The sequence below is a fragment of the Macrobrachium rosenbergii genome, chromosome 30 (genome assembly GCF_040412425.1).
Source record: "Macrobrachium rosenbergii isolate ZJJX-2024 chromosome 30, ASM4041242v1, whole genome shotgun sequence".
Lineage (NCBI taxonomy): Eukaryota > Metazoa > Arthropoda > Malacostraca > Decapoda > Palaemonidae > Macrobrachium > Macrobrachium rosenbergii.
The window spans coordinates 31,709,447-31,735,424 of NC_089770.1; the positions used below are offsets into that span (position 1 = coordinate 31,709,447).

At 44.8% G+C, this 25,978-nt stretch overlaps 1 protein-coding gene across 2 annotated transcripts in view; it reads right to left on the reverse strand.

The window, feature by feature from the left end:
- The window catches only part of LOC136855151 (zinc finger protein 420-like), a 109,894-nt gene that overhangs the window by 39,719 nt on the left and 44,197 nt on the right, over positions 1-25,978 (reverse strand). The window contains exon 2 of one of the 2 annotated variants that reach the window (XM_067132056.1): positions 21,104-21,334. The exons of the other annotated variant lie outside the window; for it this stretch is intronic. The gene's annotated coding sequence lies outside the window, so the exon portion shown is untranslated. The remainder of the gene's footprint in view (positions 1-21,103; positions 21,335-25,978) is intronic. 2 annotated transcript variants of the gene reach the window in all.

The following is a 25,978-nucleotide window of genomic DNA, read 5'->3' on the forward strand; positions in this document are numbered from 1 at the left end:
TAATCATGCTTTAAAGATTTACTGATTCTGAATTATTTGGCATTGCAAGACCATATTAAAATCACAAAAGATGTTTATGAAAATCCTATAATACCAATAATTTCATAGGTCAATATGTTTTCTAATAAAGACATTCATATTCGGCATTATCTGTTGTATGCTATATACATTGAAATATACAGTCACACCCCGAACTTACGTGAGGTTAGGTTCCAGAACCCCTTGCGCAAGATGAATTTTCACATAAGTTTGGCACGGTCTCTAAAAATGCAAATAAATGCTTATTTCTACAGTTTAAACTGGAGTAGGAGAAGCAACACCTGGAAGACAAAACAAGAAGACTGAGTAGTCTTATGGTGTGCCCTAACAAATTGTCTACGCAAACTATCGGCCTCTAGCATCTTCCGATACTTCACAAAATTTTCACCCTCTCATCAGATCACTCATTATCTTCATATCAAGAAAACCACACTCGGGCCTCAACAGCTAGGCTAACATATAGGCTGTGTGGCCATGCACAACCAAAACATTCGGTATCCACAAATTCTTTCCTATACAGCCTAATGCTTCCATCTCTGCTCGTAGATGACATAATGCATGAACAGAAAACAAGCATAATACCATAGAGGAGGAAATAAGCCCGAAATCATCAAAATTATTACTAACGCTTATTCACACCGTCTGTACAGGAGAGAAGGCATTCATGGGCAAGAAATGTGGGCAGCATTATTCTTTACAAGTGGTCTTACAAATCACAGGAGAATGCATACTGGAGAGAAGCCATTCATATGCAAGACTTCTCTCCAGTATGAATTCTCTTATGAACTGTGAGTTGACGTTTCCTGGAGTAAGCAAAGTTCTTCTTACACAAATACAAACCTTCGGTCTTTACATAGGATTTTGCTTGCTGGCTGGAACGACCGTTAACTTTCAAACAAGGTCGTTAGCTACCGACAATAGGGGGGAAGCCCGCCCACTCATCAGTCTGCACTATGCTTTGCTTTCAACTGCTGAGTCAAGACTTCTGCTGCGCTCCCTGCCTGAATGCCTTTCGACTTTCCTTTTCTTGATGTTTGACTTACAGTTGATCCCGACTATTTGAGGTTCCAGATTTGCTGCTTCACTTATTCGCGGGTTTTTGTTGAGCAATACTCACTAATTACTATATTTTCTTGTTATTTTTGTAACTAAATATATTTTTTATAATTAAAAAAATAATTTACTAATTTTCAAGTTTTACAGTCGAACCCTGGTATTCGCTGGGGATACGTACCACAAACCCCCTCAAATAGTTGAAATTCGCGAATACTTGACACCCTACAAAAATCTTATACCCGAGTACCTTAATAGTTTCATCACAAACAGTGCACTTAGTCACAAAAATATCAAAGTACAGTAATTAGTGAATATCTTTCAATAAAAAATACTGTGAATAGGCAAATTTTCAGCGAATAACGTATATACAGTTGACCCTTGTTAACACAGACTAATAGGCAGTCAGGGTGTCTGTCTTACCCGCTAGTCCGATTTAAATGGCGATACCTAATATATACCTATAAATACCTATAAATATACTGTATATATTTCATTATTTTTATAGAGAATGAATAATAAATCAATATAGAAATATTGGAATTAAACCACATAGTAAAAGATGAAAAATGAAGAATAAAACATGATAAAAATTATAGAATTCAGCCGCTGATGTCGATGCCTAGGCAGAGACATAAACGCAGCACAACTGTTAAGTAAAAAGAAGTTGAGATGATCTATTTTAGAAGTCTTCTCAACCTCGTTTTTAAGAACTGCTTTACAGGTATTCTAGTCCGTCTCTTTCTCTTTGTTCTAAATGATCTTTCATGAACAAACAGTGTTTTTTATTTGGACTAATACAACTCTTAGTTATGTCTCCATGTTTTAGAACGTAATACTTGCCACACTAGCACATTTACAGTTCGTAGACAGTACAGGTAAAATTAGATCAATTTAAAATTACCTACTGTACAGGTAAAGACGTACAGAGAAATAATAATAAGTTGTAAATTACGAATGAGAGAGAGAGAGAGAGAGAGAGAGAGAGAGAGATAATTGTTGTCTTTACGTTAAGAGAGTGAAATTATTTATGAGTTATATTATGGAGAGAGAGAGAGAGAGAGAGAGAGAGAGAGAGAGAGGAATTTTTGACCTGCTATCAGCAACTCCCCCTTCCTGTCATATTAATTTAACTTGTATGACAGCTTTGCCCTCAAGCTTCTCTTCAAGGAGTTCACAAAAGACCAGGGAATGATATTTGTTTGTTTAAAATATGTATCACATATACTGTATAGTATAAATTTTGTAATTACAGTTATATTATTATTATTATTATTATTATTATTATTATTATTATTGTAAAATTAGGAAAAAGACCTTCTTTAAAGGGAGCGCACGCTTCGATTTTTGATGAATATTTTTGAAATTAAAAAAAAATGGTTAAATGGCCGTAAGACATGAGCAACACCTTCGTTATCACGTGACTAAAGCATTTTTTTGAAATATTAAAACTGAAGGGGTTTTGGGCCTCCGCCCCCCCCCCACAGTGAGGTAGGGCTGACGTTTGTCTCCTAATGACTATTGTCATTTTTTCCATAATTATTTTGATTTTTATATCACCTTATCTCCTACGTCTGGCAACAACAATGGCCTTTGCTTGGTCTAAGAGAGGGTGCTGAGTCAGTTGCCCCCAAACGCTGAAAGTGGGTGAAGGGCAACTTCTTACTCTGAGCAATTTTTTTCACTATTTGCGGTGTTCTTTCACCTTCACAAATACGCTCACAGTTGATGAAATGAATAAAGGATGATGAAAAGGGAGTATATGATGACAAGTTCATTATATCTAGATCTCAGTTAGATAAAATAGTGTCGGGTATTACATGCAAGGTAGGAAATTGCAGAGGTGAAGTTCAGGTCGAAGTCTCTGCCAATAGATGGAATACTGATATTTTAATGAAGTGCCAATCATGTAGGTTTACGGTTAGTGTCTCAGCAGAGCGAATTAGCAAAGGAAAATCTCAGCACCATCAACTGAGTGAGATAAATATTGAGGAAATTGAACACAACTTCGGCTATGAGAAATTCAACTTACTAACACATCTGTTTCGCACAAGTGAAAGTAGAAGAAGTTCTTCGTTTGAGAGACAAAAAGGCTTGGAAATCAAACTCCAAAGACCAAAAATACCAAACAAGTGAAAAAAACGACTGAAAATGAGTCAAGAATATCAGCTTGGTAGCTACTAAACTTTTAGTTTCTTAGTTTCAAACCAAGCAACAATGAGTCAGGTGGTACTTGATGATACCCTTGCCTCGAGCGAATAATACCCCATTTTTTAAGGGGGGGTGGGGAGTGACCTGGAGCCAGAAATCAACCAAAATAATGTTCTAAGATAAGTTTTTTCACGAGTGCCAAAAAAAACACTTGTTGACCTTTGCGGCAGTTTGTTTTCACTAAAATTTTTGCACTTCAAACACTACTTTTTATTTTTTGCCAATTTTAAAGTTAAATATACCATTGGAAAGAGGAAAGAAAGACGAATATTTTGTTGGGGCTAGATTTTTTCTTAGGTTGACGAGGAACCCGTGATAATCAAATTATACAAATTTTGGGGGAAAATCCCCCCTCGCCCCATCCAAAAATAAAGGAAAAATAGAAAAATGAAAAACTCTTCCCATGATTTTTTCCTACTATGATATACTTTCTGTGTATGAAGCCGCATTGCAATAGCTCTAAAATGGAGGAGAAACATTTTTAATTTTAAAAATTTTTTAATAAAATCCAAAATAATCATCCGATCACACTCAAATTTTTTCTGGAACATCACCTTATATATATGTATAACATATACAAATTTCATAAAAATCGGACATTATTTCTATATAAGCGTAACATCCCCTCCAAAAAGGTTTTGTTAAACAAAATGGCAGTTTCAACAGCATTTATTTTATATAGTAAAAGCTCAATTCATCTTATTAATTGTTTTTCTTGCGCTGGAATTTTTGACCAATATTCATATCTGGTGGTTAAGTGATATAGTTCTCTTGAATGTATAGTTTCGCCCTCCTCGTTGGGGCATCATTCAGCAATAGCTGAGACTGAAAAACTGTAAAGAAAATAGGAGAAACTGTATTTTGCATAATACAGCCATCCTAATAATAATAATAATAATAATAAAATAATAATAATAATAATTTTTAATAAAATCCAAACCCCACCCCCATAAATAAAAATCTGTGATCCAATCACCTAGAACTGCCCATTTTGATTTTAAACAAAAAAACCCTTTGCATATCTGAACATCACAAAAAAGTGCATTGTTCATAAAATGATATGTACAGTAATTATAATAAAAAAAATCCAAAAATGGAAGAGGCTATTATGTTCCACACCAGAAACCAGCGAATGCGTGATCCATGAATCATGAGAACACGAATACAGGGGTTTACTGTAATAATAATAATAATTTAATAATAATACAGGTTTTGTTAAACAAAATGTCAGTTTCAACAGCATTTATTTTATATAGTAAACGCTCAATTCGTCTTATTAATTGTTTTTCTTGCGCTGGAATGGTTGCAAGCAATTGACCAATATTCATATCCAGTGGTTTAGTGATGTGTAGGAGGTAGTTCTCGTTGAATGTCGACTAGTTTCGCCCTCCTCGTTAGGGCATCATTCAGGACAAGATCGTAGGATGCATTGGCTGTGATGCGTGGATTTTTCATTGCATCCTGCGATCCTGTCCTGAATGATGCCCTAACGAGGAGGGTGAAACTAGTTGACATTCAACGAGAACTACCTCCTACACATCACTAAACCACTGGATATGAATATTGGTCAACTGCTTTATAACCATTCCAGCAAGAAAAACAATTAATAAGACAAATTGAGCGTTTATTATATAAAATAAATGCTGTTGAAACTGCCATTTTGTTTAACAAAACCTGTATTATTATTATTATTATTATTATTATTATTATTACAGTAAAACCCCTCGTTTCGTGTTCTCATGATTCGCGGACTCACGCATTCGCGGGTTTCTATGTGGAACATATCTAGCCATTATTCGCAGAAAATTCGTCCATTCACGGTATTTTTCACTGAGAAATATTCACTAATTACTGTATTTTCATATCATTTTCATGAACAATGCACTTTTTGTGATAAAACTATTAAAATACTCAGGTATATGCATTTTTACAGGGTTTTTCTGTGTTTAAACTATCAAAATGGGCAGTTCTAAGTGTTTTTAGAGGGGGTTTTAAGTATTTGCGGATTTTAGCTATTTGTGGGGTTCTGTACTGTATTATTATTATTATTATTAGGATGGCTGTATTATGCAAATTTACCTTATACAATATCTTTTCTATTTTCCTTATACAGTAATTTGCTTTTCAGTCTCAGCGATGTTGGTCAGCAATTGGCCGATATTCATATTGGAAAAAGGATAGTGTGTGGAATGCAGGAAGTCTTTTATTGAAATATCCAATCAGAAATCCATGGAATCCTTCATCATCTGGATTCAGGTTCTGCTTCAGGTACCGTCGACATGTTTTGACCATCTCGTTGGTCATCCTCTGGACGTGGTTGAAAATGATCTGGAGAAACAAGGAGCTTGGGCCGGAATTTATAGGGGGGGTCTTGATCAGTGCTGAATTATGATTGGCTGCCCGGGGCAGGTCATCTCGGGTGGAGCCTTCTCTCCCATGCTGATGTCTGGGGCTCGTCTTGCGTGCAAGCAGCATTGTAGTGCTGGGGATGAATGGAAGAATTTCGATCCTCAGATGCTGAATTCTGATTTGCTCATTTGCTATGGGGTCGCTCAGTGCAGGTCTCCTGGTGGCCCTGGGGAGGAGAAAGGTTTCCTGCGTAATGTTGAGGGTTGGTTTCTCCTTCCCAGTGTGCAATGCTTCCAAGAGACGCAGGCAGCGGTGGTCCGTAGTTCGGTCAATTATTTCCATATTCGTGATTATATGTTTTCTTGCAATTCTCTGGTTATGGGCAGTCCTGGCATGGTTAAAGATGGCTCCCTCTTGGGCGTGGCAGGAAATCCTCTTGGAGAAACACATGGTGGTCATACCAATGTAAGAACTGGAGCATCCTTGGATGGGGCATGAGTACCAGTATACCACGTTGGTTTTCTTCAAGGGGTCCTGCTGAGGGGGGCTGGATTGTTGCGGATCACCAGGCTGCTCGTCTTATTGCTCTCGTAATAAATAACCAGATGAATATTCTTGTTGGGGTCAATGGGGCCGACATTATTCTCGATGATGTTCTTGAGGGCGCATTCGTCTTCTTTAATATTTATGGTGAAATTGTCCTTTATAGAAGAGCCCTATGTGTTCAGGGGCATAGGGGCGAGGTTCCTGCCAGTGCCATTTATCGATGTTCACCTTGATAGACTCTTCTATATTCCGGACTGGGTGTCCATTGTCGACGAGGGTCTGGGCTACCTGTTCCGTTTCTCTGTGTGTCATTCCAGGAGGAGCAGTGCGAGAGGGCCCTCCTGACGTAGGCGCTGATGATGGAGCGCTTATAACTCTCGGGGCACTCGCTCGCCCCTTTCATACACATACCCAGGTTCATGCGCTTCATGTAGACCTTCATAGAGAAAGTGGCCTCTCTCTGCTCCACAAGGACGTCAAGGAAGGGGAGGCAGTGGTTTTGGCTATGTTCGATGGTGAAACTGAGGCAACTATGGTTGTGGAAAGCGCGCCTCAGGTTCTTGATCTTCTCTTGCGAATTGGTGCTGACGAAGGAGTCCTCTTCGCCAATTTCTATATGGGCACTGTGGAGCAAAGGGTATTCAAAGACACAGACCAGCCAAGGATGTACATGCACTACATCGACAATACCTACGTCAGTGCCAATTCGCAAGAGGAGATTGAGAACCTGAGGCGTGCTTTCCACAACCAAATTAGTTAGCATCGTGAAATGCTTGTTGTAACCTTACCTGGTGAAGGAGCTATGGCAGGTAGGTACTGCCTCCGGTTGGAGCTCCTCTTGACCTGTAGTGGCACGGTGGTAGAGCCAAGAGTCTCCTCTACTTTAGTGGGTGCTTTGCAAAGTAGGAGTTAATCGCAAGTTGCCAAAGTTAACAATCCAAAAAAGACACATTGACATGTGTGTGCGTACCCTTGCCCTGGTGCAGTAGAAAATATGACCTGAAAATCAAAACCTGCACAACAAACACATTAAAATTCAAACCAAATGATGGCACTCATGACACAGTGCCAATCAGGATTCCAAAGAACATGGCACACACTGATTTGCATTTCCAACATGTGGATTGCAGGAGAGAAGTCAGCAATAGGTTACGTTTGAAGACAAATGAAGTCGCCACTGCCCTAATTTCATGTGCCCTGACCTCACATGAAGGATATCCTCCTGAATCCTAGAGTGTGATTCAGAAATCACAGTCCTTAAAAAGAATGTTAAGGCATTCTTACATAAAGGACAACTGGGGGTTTTTAACCGAACACCTCTGCTTTGGAGAAGGGGCTCTAACTTCCTTGGTTCATCGTAAATACTCGCGAAGAGAACGAACTGGGCATAGGACTCTCTCCTGATCCGTTTGACCTAGAATGTTAGGCAGGCTCTTGACTGAAAAGGATACATGGCCAGGGACTGGGAGGGTCTTCGTTCTTCGCCATGAGTCCTAAGGTCAAGGAGGAGACACCGTCACCTTGAGAAAAGCCTACCCTCTTATCAAGGGCATGTAGCTCGCTAACCCTCTTCGCTGTTGCTAAAGCCATCAGAAAAAGTGTCTTCCTTGTTAGGTCTCTGAGAGAAGAGGATTCCAGAGGCTCAAAAGGTGGGCTCGAGAACCATTTGAGGACAATATCCAAATTCCACACAAATTCAGGACTTTTATCTTGCTTACAAGTATTCAGGGATTTAATCAAGTCACTTACATCCTGGTTTGATGAAAGGTCTATTCCTCTGTGTTTTGAAGACAGAATTCAACATGGCTCTATATCCCTTAAAGGGTGAAGTAGCTAAACCTTTCAATGATCTGAGGAAGAGCAAAAAATCCACAATATGAACTACAGTCATCTGAGAAGAGGATACAGTTCTGTCTCGACACCAGCTCCGAAAGACTGTCCACTTAGATTGGTACACTGCAGCAGAAGATCGTTGCCTACATTTTGCAATAGCTTCTGCAGCCTTCCTTGAAAAACCTTTTGCTCTGACTAGCTCCCTGACAGTCTGAAACCTGTCAGAGCAAGAGTGGATATGCCCTGGTGAAAACGCTGAAAATGAGGCTAGCTGAGATTTCTCTTCTGAGGTAGAAGCCTTGGATAATCTACCAGTATACTAAGAAGGTCTGGGAACCATTTCTTGTGTGGCCAAAAGGGAGCCACTAGGGTCACTGAAGTGTTGCTGTGGGTACTGAACTTCCCCAACACCTCTCTTACTATGCTGAAGGGAGGAGATCTGACCAATCTTATGACATGGCATCCATTGCCCAAGCTTGCATATCTCGAGTCGGGGAACAATACAGAGGGAGACGATGGTTTCTTGACACTGCAAACAGGTCTACCAACGGTTTTCCCCACAGGTCAGTGCACACCTATGGATTGAGTGTCCACTCCATCAGTAGAACCTGTTTGTCGCGACTCAATTCGTCCGTAAGAATGTTCATTTTGCCCTGGTCGAGCAGGTCAGAAAAGTGGTCCTGTTGTTTTGAGCACATAGAACTAAGTCTTTGGCTGCTTCACACGTTGAAAAAGAGTGGGTTCCTCTTTGGTTCCTGATGTAGGCCAGTGCTGTCATGCTGCCTGAATGAACCGCAACTGTCCTTCCGAAGGTCTGTCACAAAGAACTGATGAGCCAGGAGTATCACCTTCAATTCTTTTACATTTATATGAAGATCTCTTTCCGTAAGAGACTATAAACCGGACACTTCTAAGCCGTTGAGAAGGGCTCCCCAACCCAGATCCGATGCGTTGGAGTACACCATTAGGTTGAGGTTCACAGGAGACAGCGACATCCCTGTCACAATCTGTCCTCTGCCAGCCACCACCGAAAGTCCTCCTTGATTTCGGGGGTGATTTCCAAGACAAATGAATCTGGAAATACTTTCCTCTGCAGTTGGCTCAGAGGTCGAAATGTAGTAGTCTGATATGTAACCTGCCCAGAGGAACAAACTTCTCTATTGACGACAATGTTCCTACAAGGTTCATCCAAGCATTGGCTGAGCAGGACGGAAGAGAAATGAATTTTTGGACTTTCGAGATGCAATTGAGAATCCTTTGTCGGGATGGAAAAGCCTGAAAATTCAGAGAATCTATCACTACTGTACAGTATCTCCAAATATAGAATCAACCTTGGTGGGGACTAACTGCAATTTCTTGAAGTTTATCAGCAGTCCTAAGTCTTGCGCAAGTTGAAAAGTCTTCTGAAGGTCCTCCTCCATGCACTGGGTTTCTGAGGGGGAGGGAAGGAGCCATTGTCCAGGTATAAAAACATGCTGATCCCTATGAGGTGTAACCACTTCCCTAATAGAGTGAGAACCCGGGTGAAAACTTGAGGGGCCATGGAGAGGCCAAAGCACAGGGCCTGAAACTGGAAGACCCTGTCCTGGAACACGAATCTAAGATACTTTCTGGAATCCTGATAAACTGAAACATAGTAGTAAGCATCCTGCATATCTATCGTCAGCATCCAATCTCCTTGATGGATGCCTGACAGGACCAAGTGATTTGTTTCCATCTTGAACGTCTCAGTTTGAATAAAGAAGTTCACAGCACTGACGTCAAGGACAAGTTTCCATACCCCCGATGATTTGGGGACTACAAAGAGGCGATTGTAAAATCCCTCTGTGCTTGTGTCCTCAACTTCCTCCACTGCCTGCTTCTCGAAACTTCCTGAGACAGGGGCGAAAACCTCTTTGAGCCTTCAGAGTGGGCTGTCAATTTGATGGGAGAGGTTACTAAGGGAGGTTTCTCCCTGAAGGGGATATCGTAGCCCTCCTGTAAGACTTGTAGCACCCATGGATCTACTCTTTTTCTCCCACCTGCTCCAAAAATGAAGGAGCCTTGCTCCCATCGGGACAAGGAGGACAGGTAACTCACTTGCAAGAGACAGGTTTGTTGGAGGGCTGTTTGCTGGGTTGTACTGGACGCAAATTGGCCCTCAGATGGGACTGGAAGCAACCTCTGCTTCCTCAAAAGGGTTGCTGAGCCAACGGAGAAGAAGTCCTGGTAGAAGGAACAGAAGCGGAAGAAGGACATGTCGGGATCCTAGAACTCTTGAAGGACTGAGTGAGTGGGTCTTGGGTGGATTTCTTCTGTAATTCACCTGTCATTCATTCCAAAGTTTATTGTGGAAACAAGCTGCTACTGTCTAAGGGAGCGAACAGCAGGGAAGAACGCTGAGAAGGAGTGACCCCCTTAGAAGTGAATGAGCACCATAAATCTCGCTTCTTAAGGACACCAGTGGTGAAAATGGTGGCTACCTCATGGGCGCCATCCCTCACTGCTCGATCTGCACAGGCCAGAACCCCCAAACAATCTGAGGCAAAATTCTCTTGAAGTGGTAAGCAGTCTTCTTTGCTGACACTCCTACGGTCCAATCGAGGAAACTCAGAACCTCGAGGACCTTAAAAATATCCTTCAGCAAATGGCCTAACTCCGATAAAGTAAACAAAATCCTAGCAGACAAGAAGGCTGACCGACATGTAGCATCTATGAGACTGGAAAAGTCCCCTTGAGAGGAGGCAGAACTCCCAAGGATGGAGCTTCTCCAGTGGCATACAAGATACTTCTGTCGTATCAGACAAGAAGGAGGCAAACAAAAGACCACTTTACTCAAGTCCCTCCTCTCTGACAACCATATGTCGATACGAGCAAGTGCTTTTCTGGATGAGGAGGAAAGAACCATACGCGGCAACCTAGTCACTCCTGTTGGTTGTCGCATCATAAACACTGATAGCACACCGGATAGCACACCAGGAAGAACCGCAAAAGTGGCGAATAATTCGACGTGGGAGCGTCGTCCTCCGTAGGTTCCTCCTCTGAGGAAATTGGGGACATTGGAGGATTTGAGGGAACCTGAGTTCCTGCAGCTAGCTTCTATAACAGGTTCAAGATATTATCCAAGCGGCACTGAATAGGAACTAAGGAAGGATCCTCCACCACAAGAGGACTGGCACTAGATACACCGGGAACAAAGTCCCACCTGTGGTGCCGGACGAATACTGGTAGGCATACTAACATCAACATTGGGTGCACTAACACTGGACGCTCGGTTCCTGGACGTCCGCTCACGGACCAACCAGACACAACAGGATCACCAAAATTAACACCTCTAAAAATGTAGACAGATCAGATGTCTGCAACTTGGACACTGTGTGCCCATAGAAAGGACACTTGGCTGCTGGGCGCTCATATGATGGCTACTCAGACACTTGATGTCCATAAATAGAATGCTCCGACAACACGGGATCACTCTTGGGACGCTTGGAGACTGGGCGCCAACAAGCTGGAAGTGCAGACAACGGACGCTCACACGAATGTCACTCGGACATTGATCTCTCACAATCAGGCACTAAATTCTCGGACTCTGGGTGTTCGGACACTGTATGTCCATATACTGAAAGGGAGCAAGAAGCTTGAGGAGAATCCCAAAAACTACAGGAGGGAAGAGGGCTACAAGCCATATCCAACGTTTGCTTACAAGTCAGGGGAATGTCTTCATCAATCGGGGTGCCAGACCTTTTCAATGATCTTGAAACAATAACAAAGCACCGACTGCACTTTTGAGCCCCATTAGAGTCCGAGTCACTGGAAGATAATGCATGCAAGTCCAAGCGGATGCCATTCCAACGGTGATCCTCCAAGTCCTGGGATAAGTGGGCAACAGGCTCTGATGAGGCAGCGACTACTTGTGGGCAAACCCCACTGACCTCCCTTGGACTGCCAGCTTGCTTCCTCCCAGGTGAGCAAGGGGAGTTTAGCAGGGACCTTGATCTAGGAGCATCAGTGGAATGAGTAGCTGCCCGCTCCACTGACACTGCACTAACACTTAAATCTGTCCATGAGGACACGCACTGAGTTCCCAATCTGGGAAACGGTGTTCACTAATAAATCAAATTTCTTATCAACACATGCTTCTAGGCTGGTAATGGGGTTGTTGGGATCAGAGGAATGAGAGCAAGGGATCAGAGTTACAGGGAACGTCGCATGGCTTGAGATAGCGGAAAAGGTGGTCACAGGTGTTGCAGGTACAGTACAGGTAAATCAGCCACATCAAACCCCGGAGACAAAACCTGACTAGCTGAAGCCTTCGCTTCAGCCCTAGGGGTAGCCTTTATTAGTCTTTCATGCTGTAACTTTTCTAAATATGCATTCAGTCTTCCACTTCCCCTTATTTCAGTCTTTAAATTCGTCACAGCAAAGTTCAAGAGCAAACTTGCCCCCTACACGAACTACAAACAGTGTGATTGTCATATTTGGCTGAAGTCAACCTATTCTTACAGCCTTTACTACAGTACCTGACACTAGAAGGCTGGAATCTGACATGATTAGTCCAATCAAAAATAGTCAAAATCAGGAAAGTGACAAAAAAGTCCTGAATGAGCTAAGCTACCAAAAAGAAGAAGGTACTTCACCAAATGAAGAATAACAGCAACCATCTGGTGAAAAACAACAAATTCAGAGCTACCAATGACCAAGTGTTCAGTCATTGACCGGCAGAAACAAATTCAGCTCTGTAGCTGTGTTGTACCTGTCCTTCCCCGAAAGTGGGTAGGGCAGTATAACTACACCCAAAACAAAAGGGCTACTGCGCATTTTGAATTTTGAGCTGCCGTGTAAGGTAGAAACTAATAGCTAAGTAATTATTTGGTAAGTTACATATGTAAAATTGTTGTTTTTCTTATTAAGTGTTACATAATTTACACATAGAAGGTAGAAAACTTATAAATATAAATAATAATAATAATAATAATAAGGATGTTGTGCAAAGTCAATTTACCTTTATAATTCAACATGAAATGAATAATTTTTTAAGGAGGACCAAGAGAGAACAAAAAGGAATATAACAGATGTTTATAGAAAGGAAACTTCTTAAGCTTATTTTTACATATTTTGAATTATCAGTGTCTGTCGTATCCAATATCACAATTTTTAAAAGCAAATTGTATTTTTCCTAACTATACAAACCTGAGGTCCTTTACATTAGGAATTACTTTCAGGCATAGGCTGGAAACGGCCGATAAACTCTTGAGCAAGGTGGTTAGGCAGTAACTACAGCCAGGTAGTAGGGAATACCTGCCTGCCTGGATGTAAACATTCCAGTTTGCCTTTCAGTCCAGGTTCAGATTGAGGGGTGGCATGAGGCGGACATAATACAGTATGTAATGTAAAGGACCTCAGGTTTGTATAGTTGGGAAAAATACAAATTACTTTCAAAAATTGTGATTTGTTCCAACACGATATACAAACAGTTGGTCATTTACATTAGGAAGACTCACTGGTTGGAGGGAGGAATCTGAGAGTCTCTCTTGAACTGACTAGAGTTCTGCACACCTGGGCTACTCCTGGTCAAAAGAGTGAGGAGGAGTACCGTGCTTCTGACATATTGATCGGAGTGTAGGAACTGCAAGATCAAATGTCAGATACTGGACCTTTGCGCATGAGTGAGGAAATGTAACCCCTACGAAATAGGCTGGAAGAATCTAGATTTGGAGGCAGCAAGGAAAAGCTGATATAGGGTTCCCTTATTGCCAGTATCTCCTTCCTCCCCTTGCTAGAGGAAGGAGAGGAATTGCTTCTATAATTCTAGAAGAAAAATAGAATGGGTGCTCGATGTGTAGTCTTACTGCATCAGCGCCGGATCCAGAAACTATAGGTTCAAGTCCTATTTTCATCCAGAAAGAGAAGAAGTAGGAGGGCAGGGAAGAAGGAGGAAGAGAGGCCAGTCACTCTTGGTATCCTTCTCACTTCCAGAACCAACACCTTAGGCGAGATGCTACGCATCCTCTTGAAGGGGCCGGGTAAGACAACACAACTTGTTGAGCAGCCACCACAGGGCCAAGGAAAAAAAGGTTCCAAGGGCCTGTGAGCAAGACCACAGGAAGACAAGAGTGTGGTCTATGAGACCACGTCTTGCTTCCAGACCGACAGAAACTTCTGGAATGCGAGGGATGGACCAAGTCACTGACTTCATGAGTTCTCGGGTGGAAGGTACTGGTATCATTGTCATCAGCTGCAGAATACCTCCTTCGATCGCTTCACAAAGTCAGGAGGAAGATGTGCCCTTAGACACTTCTTCCTTGGGAGAGGTAGTACTAGCGAAAACGTCAACAACATCCAGGTTGGGAATGTCAAGCCTTTTCAGAAAGTACCACAGCTTCCTAATAGGGCAAAGTAACGAGTGATCTGGATCATCGATACAAAGTCCAAGGAGAAGGGGAACAAGAAGGACTCGAACCCGACAATAGATGCCAATGGATTCAGAGTCCACATACGACATCCGAGGAGTCGAGGTATTGATCCCCTTCACCTGTTCTTCCATCCTCTACGCCAAGGCCGGAGGGAAATGAGAGACGGTCCTAAGAGGACACATCTCTATCTGACGACTCTTGTAAGGGTTTGTGCAGAGCACGGGACAGGAACCCTAAATGAGTCACATGCTACCCAGGGAAGTTCCCTGGGACAGCAAGACTGAAGAAGCTTCTCATCTGTACCTAAATCTTGACTGAGGAGAAGAAGGCTACTTCAGATGGAAGACTAGGTTGCAAGGGCCTACGTTCTTCACAAATGAAAGGGAGAGAAGCAACCCTTGGTGGAGAAGACGAGGAAGTCCAGACTTGAAGAGCGACTCTGACCTGTGAAGAAGTTCTGTCAATGACACCCACCAGCAAAGACGGATCCAGTCCCTGGGACAGTGTTGCAGAGGACTTCAAGAGATATCCAGCTATATCCATTGCTGCTACGCCAGAAAGCCTGTGCTTGCAAGGAAAGCTGGAAGGTCTACCAGTCCTGAACACACAGGGATGTACTGCCTGAAGAACCGCTTCTTGTGTAGCTGCTACAGGAGGTTGGGTCAAGCGGAACTCTTCTCGATGTGTCGGCTATCAGGTTGGGCGAAAGGCGAAGTCTTCAAGCATTTATCTGTAACTCAGGGTGAGCAATGTTTGTGAACCCCTAGTGAAACAAGCAAATACGGAAGGAAAAACGTAGATATCGAATTTTTCCCAAAAAAGACAGCATACCTCACCGTAGTGGCCCATGGTCTGGTATGGAGCAAGAAAAACTACTGAATTGTTGTGCAAGGAGGCCCATAAAGATGGTAGGGATTTCTCAGTCGGGCGGTCTCTTCATGAAATCTTTATGAAGAAAAGAGTGAGCAGCATGTTCCGTACCAATCACTCAAACCCGAGGCCAACCTCACCAACCAATACATCCCCACCGGGAATGCATCTGGTTAACTGAGCTGTCGAGTGACCTATAAAACACTTGAGTACCAGCAAATGTCGACAGATGAAACAGGAGGAAAAAACGATTAACTCTTGTTTGTCAACAAATGCCACTACAGTAAACCCCCTGATTTCACATTCTCAAGATTCACGGACTCATGTATTCGCGGATTTGTCTGTATCTACCCATTATTCACAGAAAATTCACCCATTCGTGGTATTTTTCACTGAGGAATATTCACTAATTACTGTATTTTCATATAATTTTCATTACTAAATGCACTTTTTTTGGTAAAACTATTGAAATACAAGCATTTTTAGAGGGTTTTTCTTGTGTTTAAACTATCAAAACAGGCAGTGCTAAGTGTTTTTAAGTATTAGCCTCTTGTTTGTCGGGGATGTATGCATCAAAATATGGGGTTTACTGTACTGTGGTTTTGTTGTTCAACGAAACCACTGAGTGCCCCAAAACTCGTCCTGAATTCACGGAAGGCCAAAAGGCTGCCTTGAGCCCAGGACGGTGATGAGAAGGTGAGAAGGTACTAATTGTCTCGGTCACACACCTTCAAGACAAAGTCTTACCGGTGTGTGCCCATTCCTCAATCGGTGAATTCGTAAGTAGACACACGATGTGAGGGGAATATGCAAGCATATTCAAAGGTTCCCTCAATCAAGCATTAGCCTAACTCTTTCCTCATACTTCGAAGAGGAAAGGACAGAGGAATGGAAGCAGACCTCCATTCTCCACCATGGGGAAGCTTCTGCAAGATGATAGGATACTGAGACAATTAGCTCTAGCCAGGATGGCACTTCCCGAATCGGGAGCACGGGAGAGGAAGCGGGATGGAAATTCGATGAAAAGAATTGCCGAGACCCTAGGAGAAATAGATACTTCTCCTGAAGGCATCCATTCCCAGGTCTCAGCAATGTCGCTGCCAGATCCAGAGACTCGAAAAGTATCATTTCATCCAGTCATCAGCACTTGGAGAACTTCTTCCTGGTCGAATCTTCTTCTGGAAAAGAGGGTGGAAAGAGACACAGTTATGCGCATTTTCCTAGAAGGGAAGAAGAGGGCTTGTGTTTCTTAGCCTACTTCTTAGGAGTTGAGGGGCTGGCTTGAACTCAAGGTCGAGTTGAGATGACTAAGACCCAAAGGTCTTGGCCATTGTCCAAAGGACAAGGCAGTGCCCTGGTACGAACCTTGATTACCAAGGTATCTGGCAAATCTCTGAAAGAGAAAGGCAGAACCAAGTAAAGGTTCGTTCCTAAGGGTTGAGCCAACTCGGGACTTACGAAACCGGAGATCCGAATTGGGACAAAGTCCTTCTCCTTAGCACCAGAATTGCCCACAGAACTGTAGTCGGCAAGACCCTCCGAGGCAAGAGAATTTGTATTCTGTCGAGGCAGGGGAGAAGCTTGGTGCCTCGACCTGAATGAACTCCTCGTCCGAAGAAAAGAATTCATCTGGTCGAGAACGCTCTCGGAAGCAAGGACCGCGATGATCCCCGACACTCTCGGCCCCTCAGGAACTGCAAGGGTTGGGAGTGATGAAGATTATTCATTGGGGGAGCCGCAGTCACTTCCCGGGGATCCTTGTGTCGATTTGTTGGCGCGATATTCTCCAAAAAACGAGGGCGATCACAACTTGAAGAGGAAGACCCTCGCTGCTTCCTGTACCTCTCCCCTAGGAGGGAGACCTTGACAGATCCCATGAAACCCTCCTCGGCTACCTGGCTGTACTACGAGAGAATCGGGGGACCGACACCCAAAGCACACCAGGCAGCCGAACTCCGAAGATAAATTCATCAGAGCTCTGTCCATCTCGCGCCTCTCGGAACAACCAAGAGGAGAAGAGAACAGGCGCGGAGAAAGAGTACCCCTACCTGTACTGCCAGTAAGACCAGCAGGAGAGGCAGACTGTGAGCGATATCAACTGAAGGAGATTACTGCCACACGGGGGAAGAAGAGTGCTTGTGCTGTGGCAAAGCGCTTTCCAGGGAAAAGCAGAAAGTTCACTCGAACAGAGCCGAGAACCCAATTCGGAAAAACCAAGTGGGGCCGAACCGCGATGCACCAAACCGAGCCGATCACGCAAACACGATCTGACTGGGTGGTATGCAGTGAACTGGGAGGCAGGAGGGGCGAGCCAAGACGAGCCGACTGCTGAGCCAGTCTCGCAAGCGCGACCAGGGACTGGGCAGAGTGGGCAAGCCGAGCGAGCTGAGGCGAGCCGATCGCGCGAACATGATCGGAACTCGTCTGCCATGAACCAGCGCTAGTTTCCTGAACTCTGAACTCCTTCGAGGCCGAGGCCCTTCAAGAAGGTTCAAAGGGGAATTCTGTGTCTGCTATCCTGCATGCTTGAACCCTAAGGTTCAAGATACGAGGATGAAACCTGGCCAAACAACGTTAGCAACTGGCAGGACACCTGGCGTCCGCGGTACATCGAGACACCTGGGTGTCTCGCACCCAGACACCTGGGTGTCTCGGCACCCAGACACCTGGGTGTCTCGGCACTTTCACCTGGGTGTCCCTGTGCAAGTCAGGAGAGCAACCATGATTCATAAAATTCGAGCAACCCACGAGACTCCCAAATATCGGAAGCCGCTGCTTTCGGTTTCCTAAAAAAATAGAAAAGAGCCAGGCACGGAACCAGTCTTAGATGCAGACTTCCAAGACTGGCAACAAGGGCGTTAACTCTAATAGATTAAAAGAGCCACGCCAAGCACAGAACCAGTCTTAAAACAGACTTCCAAGACCCCACAGGAGAATGGCGAAGGCGGTTCCCGCCCCAAACGAGGGTGGGAAGAGCCAATGAGAGAAACTTGTCTCCCAGAAGAGAGTCAGTCCCTTAGAAGTCCTGCAGGACTCCTGAAGGGAATCTCTTCCCTGCTTCTTCTGGTGTTCAAACCAATAGGATCGAGACACCAGGCTGGGAACCCGACTGAGCACTGGTAAGCACTCAGGGAGCACTTGTGGTGCTGGCAGGAAGAGCTGAGACACCTAGGTGCCTCGGCCCTTTCTCTCGCACTCTCCCAAACTGGGCAGGGGAGAGTACTCTCCAGACCAGATCTGGATACTCAATATTCCATAGAATCTCTAGCACTCAGAGGGGCTCGTGAACGAGCGTCCGAAGCAGCTCCCGTCTTAGAGGCAGAACCTCTTGGACTGGGAACGGGATTGCAAATTGAGGTCTGCGCGCCCGCAGCTCCCGAAACACAAAACCCAGGGGTAGAGAATCGGTTTCCTAACCCGAAGGTCGGAAGAGCCAACGAGAGACCCATTGCCTCCTTGGAAGGAGGTAGTCCCTAGACATCCAAGGGCATCAAGGGTAAGAAGCAGCCTTCCTCTCCTTCGGCTGACGGAGGTCTGTCCGGATTCCGGGACCCCCTTGGACCTTGGGAGAGGAAGGGAAGAGGCACCAGAGGACGACATCGAAGATAAGTTGAAGAAGATGGCAGCTACTTCTACAGGGCGGCTTTCTTCACATTCACTCTGACATCTTCTATAGGATGGTGGACATGAAACATCGTAACCTTCAGGGCAGCCAGGCAGGAACACAACGGAAGCGAGAAGCATGATCAGGACACCACCACCAGGAGCTAGGAGCAGGCACTGAACAGGAACATCACCAATGCAGGAGCTTCCTAAATCTTCACGCCGTCTTCTACAGGATGGCGGACATCGAACCTCTGGGGCAGCTGGCAGGAACGCACGGAACGTTGACCGGGGCACGACCGGAACGGGCAGGAATGATCAGGACAGCCGACCTTCAGGAGCTCAAAGGTTCGAGAGCAAGCTTCTAACGGGATGAACGTCACTTCCACAAGGCGACTTCCTTCCCTTCACGCCCACGTCTTCTACAGGATGGCAGCAGGCAAGAACACAACAGAAGAGGCAAGACCACCAGAAGCAGCAGGCACGATCAGGACAGTTGATGCAGGAGCTACAGAAGTGGTTTGGAAGGCAGGAGCTACAGCAACGGCCAGGAACGTCACATAAAAGTCACCTGTAGTGACAGGAACGATAAGGCCAGCTGTGGCAGGAGACCAGGAACAGCCGCCCAAGAACTGTCGTCGAGTTAACAGGAGCATAACACAGGAAACAGCAGGAGCAGATGGACCACAGATATGCCAGAGGCAGTGCCATGACATACATGAAGGCCAGCAATGACAGCGATCGATCCACATCAGCAGGAACAGAGTCAGAATGGTCCCAACGTGGAACTGTCATTCCAACCAGGTACTGCGGTCGGTCCCAAAGCAACATTGAATGAACGTCAGGACTCCTTCATGCAAGATATCCCCTGAGATATCCAGCCAACTACTGCTGCGTCTGCAATGCTCACTGTCAACCTGAAAGAAAAAACAAATCATTAGTAGAGGAACTCCCGCTACAAGGGGAACAGGCCCCTACGAAGCGTTAGGAGTCGCTCTAGAACGGTTGCTGGCCCCCTCCTCCCGTGTCCTTCACCCGACGAGTGAGCAAAGAGGGCGAAGGAGAGAGATCTCTTGAAGGAGAGATAAGGAAGAATCTACAGGGAGAGAAGGAAGGAGGGGAGGCCACCAAGGGCGTCGTGGAAGCAGAACTTATCGACAGCGCCTGCAACCTCCCCCCCACCGCAACTCTCTATAGTGCAGGCGGTGAAAACAACATTCAGCACAAGTAGGAAGGAAGTAGTCATGCCCCTTGTACACGGAGGGCGGGAAGCCCAAGAAGGGACTAATCTTACGCCCCGATGGATGTAGGGAAGTGAAGAAAAAGCGTCCCAAACTAATCCCGAAAGTACAGGGGCGCTCCAGTATTTACGTAAAGGGCCGCTGGAGAGAAGCATTACCACTAGGAAGAAAACCCAAGACACAGGTTATGCAAGGTTATCTCAAATCGTGGGTTTGTATTAATAAATATCAAACACACACAATATATACACAACAATACATCAAGATCCCACTGGAATAATAAGAGCTTAACGACAGTCAGGCAAAGAGATCTGAAACCACATCTGCAATGCATGATGGCCGAAAGCAAACTGGAATGTTTACATCTGGACAGGTAGGTATTCCTGCCTACCTGGCAGTAGTTACTGCCTAACCACTTTGCTCAAGAGTTTAACGGCCATTTCCAGCCTACACTGAAAGTAATTCCTAATGTAAAGGACCGACGGTTTGTATATCGTGTCGGAACAGATCCATATTAAAAGGGTCTGTTTTAATGAGGGTCAATCAATGTAAAGGTTGTCCCCAAATTAAATCCAAATTCGCGATCCGGTTTTACGAACGGTGCTTGTCTAGCGTCCAGCCATCGCCATTTTCGCACCAAAAGTCGCTGTTTCCGCTTATCGGTGACCTTAATTGATATTGTCGCAAAAATCTTTACATGCCTAAAATTGCCAAAAATCACTGATTTTCAGTTATTATCACACCCTCAGAACAGAACCCCTGCTGATAACTGGGGACTGCCTGTACTGTATATGTTCCACAGAGAAATCCGCAAACAGGTGAAGCTGCGAATCCGGAACCGCAAATAGGCAGGGGTCCACTGTAATAATGTACACACAGCAAAATATCAAATGTATTTTTTTCAATGCATATTTAAACGTTTCCTAACCCCTTGTGGCTGGGTGACATATATGTATGTTAACTTACAGCTTTGGAGTAAATTCCTGGTAACATACTGTACATGTATGTTCAAGATTTTGCGCCATGCAGTTTGAATGAGTTTTGCAGGAAAAGTGTTCAGATCACTTCTGTGGGCCATAAATAACTACTGGCAACTCTTATACAGCAAGTCTAGTAGCTCAGTAGCGGATACAGGGAGATCAGTTTGACTTGAGATGTCATGGGAGAATGTACTGCTGCTCCCAATCCCAGGACGTCCTGTAAATATTTTACAATAAATAAATATATTCAATTTGTTAATTGTTTTAGTTCTTATCTGCTAAGATATTGTGTGAGCTGTAATTATAATTTTACAAAATAAAATTTTAAAAAAATTAAAGAAAACTTATAACATGGTAAAATTAGCATATTTTTAAGTGTCTTTTGGAAAAGAGGCCCTGCACAGGGTTGGAAATATTCACTTTAAACCTCCCCTGGAAGGTATAGAAATTTTTTTAGAACTGTTTTTCTTATACCATGTGCATTTGCTTATCTTACTCTTTCCATTGATTTTTTTTTTAATTGGCCATCCTCAAATTTAGGCCAGTCTAAGGGTGTGTTTACTATATATTTATCCAGGACTGTGAGGGTTAACTCAGAGAGGGAGAGAGACTTATGAAAGCCTGGGGGAAGAAACGTGTTTGTAAGCTTTGCCCTGGTAGTAAACCGGTTTTCTCCTTCTTATAGGAGGGCCCTCCTTATAATGAAGCCTTATAGGAAGAACCTCCATGTAATGAACCCTCCCGGTGACTACAGCTCCCTAAACCAGTTTTCTCACCTCGTTATAGTGCCATGAGCAATATCATGCTTTTTTTAGAATTTTAATTATGGCAAATTATTTCTGTACTTGAAATGATATTAAAGTGTTTTAGGATGATAGTTTAAGGTATATTCGGTGTTTTCACTATTAAAATAGGGAGTTAAAAGCATTTTTTGAGGGAGTCTCAAGTATTCATGGATTTTAGCTATTTGCGGGTGGCTGTGGTCCCTATCCCCCACAAATAGCTGGGGTCAGCTGTACAGTACTAACTGAGAGTCGCCAACATTCAGGCCTGAACTGTCGAGTCCTCTTAAGATAGTACCACAGCACCCTAACTAGATACAATAGCAGCTTGTCTGGATCATTATCAACAAAGTGCTCTAGGGAGGATCAGGATCGAAAAAGTCTTGAATCTGACATCAGGGACCGTCGGATTCTGAGTCTTCACTATGAATTCTAGGAGAAATTTGAGTATAACTGATCACATCCCCTTGAGTGTTTAACATCCTAAAAAGGATTAATGAAAGTCCATGCAGCTCGCTTTTCTTTCGGACCAATGCCAGAACAAGCAACACAGTCTTGAGGGTCAGATCCAGTCTGAGGACTATCTTAAAAATAAATTTGTACAAAAGCACAATAAGTCAGGCTTAAAATAAAAGGATATCCCACCCAGGGGCCTAAGTTTGGGAAAAAGAAACTGAGTGACTTATCATCACTATAGAGATCTCCCATGAGGAAGAAAGATTGATGCCCTTCAAATGAAGGACCTGGCTCAAGGCAGACCTGTAGCCCCTAACAGCTGAGACAGAGAAGCTTCTCTCGACGAAGGAAGAAAAGGAAGTCCGCTACCTGCTGAAGAGTAACTCGGACCGGAGAGATACCACGTCTACTACACCAACCACAGAAGATGGCCCATTTCCCCTGGTACACAGCCACAGAAGATTTTTAAAATATTATCCACAATATTAGGCTGTCACTGGAAACAATGAAAATTCTCTCTCGCAAGAAATACTGGATAGTCTCCAGCCCTGAGGTGACAGTGACTCCATGGACTGGAAAGTAGAGCTAGCAGGTCCAGATACCATATGGCATGTGGCCATTTGTGAGCCATCCAGGTCATTCTGAGATTCAGGGTGATCATTTCCCTGTTGATCACCAAATGAATCAGAGAGAATGGCAGGAAAGCATTTAATAAGATTGTCCCATAATGTGTTGAAAGGAAATGGTCCTCTACTGCTGCTCATGGGTCAGAAACAATAGAGCAGAACACTGGCAGCTTCCTGTTGCGTCGAGTTGCAAACAGGGCTATCGCTGGTCGACACCACAGGTCGAACAATCTCTTGATGATGTCTGGGTGTAGGGGCCACTCTGTCCCTATCACTTGCCAGTTTGTCTACCACTTTACCCTTGGGTGTGAGATCGGACTGCTCAAAATTGATCACTTCTTCCAGGTCGTGACAAAATTTGAAAGCCTGTCTCTGTCCTGGAGCTACTGCGACCAACAGCTCGCCAGGACTAGCCAAAACCAAGAAACCATTTTAGAAGACTTGTCCCCTGCTGTGAATGGGTCCAAGCAGAGACAAGAACACTCAAGTGAACACCTGGGGAGCGGCTGAGAGCCCGAAACTAAGTGCCCTGAACTGGAACACCATCTCCCCAAGGGTAGAGTAGAGGTATTTGAGAAAGGACTGGCAAATGGGTGTTTGAATATATGCATCCTTAAAGTCCACCAAAAGCATGAAGTCCGACTCCCTCATGGCATCGAGTACTGACCGTACCATTTCCATCTTGAACTGATTCAGGGGAGAGAGATCTACGGCTGGACTCCAACCACCCGTCATCTCTACGAGAAAACGACGGACGTAAAACTACGGAGACCGATCTGTCATGACTTCTACAGTGCCCTTCTTCAGCATCGCCTTCACCTCTTCCCACAGGGTGAGGTCCTTTAGCGAGCCGGGAACATAAGTCTGGAAGCAGACCGGAATGTTGGTGAGGGGTGGCGGGAACTCGAAGAGTAGTAGATATCCTACCTGAAGGGCATCCACTACCCAGTTTTTCACTCCGCATCAATGCCATGTTGCCCAATGGCTCGACAGGCAACGCCCCAAACCAATGGCAGCTAGCAGGGAGGGATGCTGCCCCTAGCATCCTCCTCTATACTTCTTACCCTTGCCCCCTTTTCCTAGGATGTGGCTGCACACCTTTCCTAGCAGGGGCAGAAGAAGACTGGGCATTCCTGCAGGGCCCCGTGGAAGCCTGGGACTTCCTGGAACCTGAAGAGGAAAGGCTAGCCTGACCCGAAGGTCAGGCTGCAGTGCCACGCAAAGGCCAGGAGGTCTTGGCCACTACCTGATGAACAAGAATGTCATTATTTTCGATCCTTAACCTGTCACATCAACCTCCACCTCTCCTCTTGGGGAAGAGGGAAGTGGAACCAATACCAATCTGTTTGCAAAAAAATGCTATCTAACCAACAAACCTGGTGATCTGAGATGACACAGCTTCTTCTCTTGGGCACCAGGTTCAAACAATGAACTAGGTTAGCTGTCTGGTGGGCTAGGTACGAGATGGTTACCTCCAGACATCAGTCTCCTGAATGTCTTCCTCCTCGGAATATGAGACCCCGATGAGGAAGATGCGATCGTGGCAACTGCAAAGGACCATAGATCTATCCAGGAGACTGTCTAGAATGCTGCCATGGCAGTTGATTCCATTGCTGCTGCCTCCTGCTGTGACAGGAAAACTCCCTCCGCATGGAGGCAGTCCAGCGACAGACCTGGACACAAGCGAACCAGGTCCGGGTCAACCTATTTGGTCTCTGAGGGATTGTAGTATTTCCTCAGGTGAGTGAGAGGCTGAGGAAAAGTCTTGCATGATCAGTTAGGCCCACTTGAGTTCTTCTCCTGCCCAGACGCAAGACAATTCACCTGGTCCAAGACCTGTTCTGCAAAAACCTTTCAGTTTTGCTTTGAGGAAAAGGTCTGTTGGCTGAAGAATGGTCCACAGGAGAGCCACCTCTCTTCCTTGAGATTGTTAAAGGCCGTATCACATGGAGCTATCTCCAAAAACTTCACTGCAATCTCTTTGCATGTATTGCCTGGGGCAACTGAAAGCCCTTCCAGGTCACTTAAGTCTTCCTGAGGCTGCTCCCTTTGCAGGAGAGGGATGCTCAGCAGAGCCCCTGGTTATCTTTATGTTTATGAGCATACAGCCAGATACCGGAACTGAGGACCAAACTCAAGTGTATACTTCTGATCAGGCTGGGATGAAAGCATGAATGGTCCAGGTTCCAAACCCCCCACCCTGTCTGGCTCCAGTTGCTCCTGGAAAACCAGTTTGGAGAAGAAAGGAGGTGGAGGGGACAGGTGAAAGATCCCTAGCACCCTTACTGGACTTGACCCAGCTGAAGACCAAACCCCAGATAGGTGAGTAAGGCTGTGGGTTGTTGTTAACCTGCAGTGATGATGGCCGTACAGGTCGGGGAGAGCAGTCTTGTTCATGCAAACATGACAGGGCTGTCCCGAAGATGTGCTACAGTCTTCTTAGAAGCCAGAGACTCTACAGTGGAAGAAGACTGGATCTTGCCTTTCCCAGGTGAGTGGACTGACATGCCAGCATCACCTTTCTGGGACCCTTGCACCGTTCCATTATGAGAATGGGAAGGGGGTGAGTGAGTGCCAGCATGCTCTCTACTCAATGTCTGTCGCTTCTTTAAACCACCCAGGTCCATTTTTTAAAGAAGGTGACTTCTGTATACTCTAACAGATCTGGGAAGGTGACTTCCCTTACACCAGTACCTGACCCCAAGGGTCCATGGACCCTCAACAGCAGCTCCACCCTAGGCCTTGTGCCAGTGGCAAAGGGGGCTGCAGTACTGGTAGTAGCATCAGCAAGAGACCCCAGAGCCTTTTGTCTCTTTTAGAAGGCTGGCCATCAGAAGCCCTCCAGGTTTTCTTACCTGGGAGAGTTCAACCTTTTCTTCCTCCACTTACTGTCTCCTTCCTAACTTCTACAAGAAGGAGGAGGTGGAGTCTGGGGACATGATGATGGCTTCCGAAGCTCCCTTCTTTCACTCATTTCCCCTGATCATGGCTGGCCTT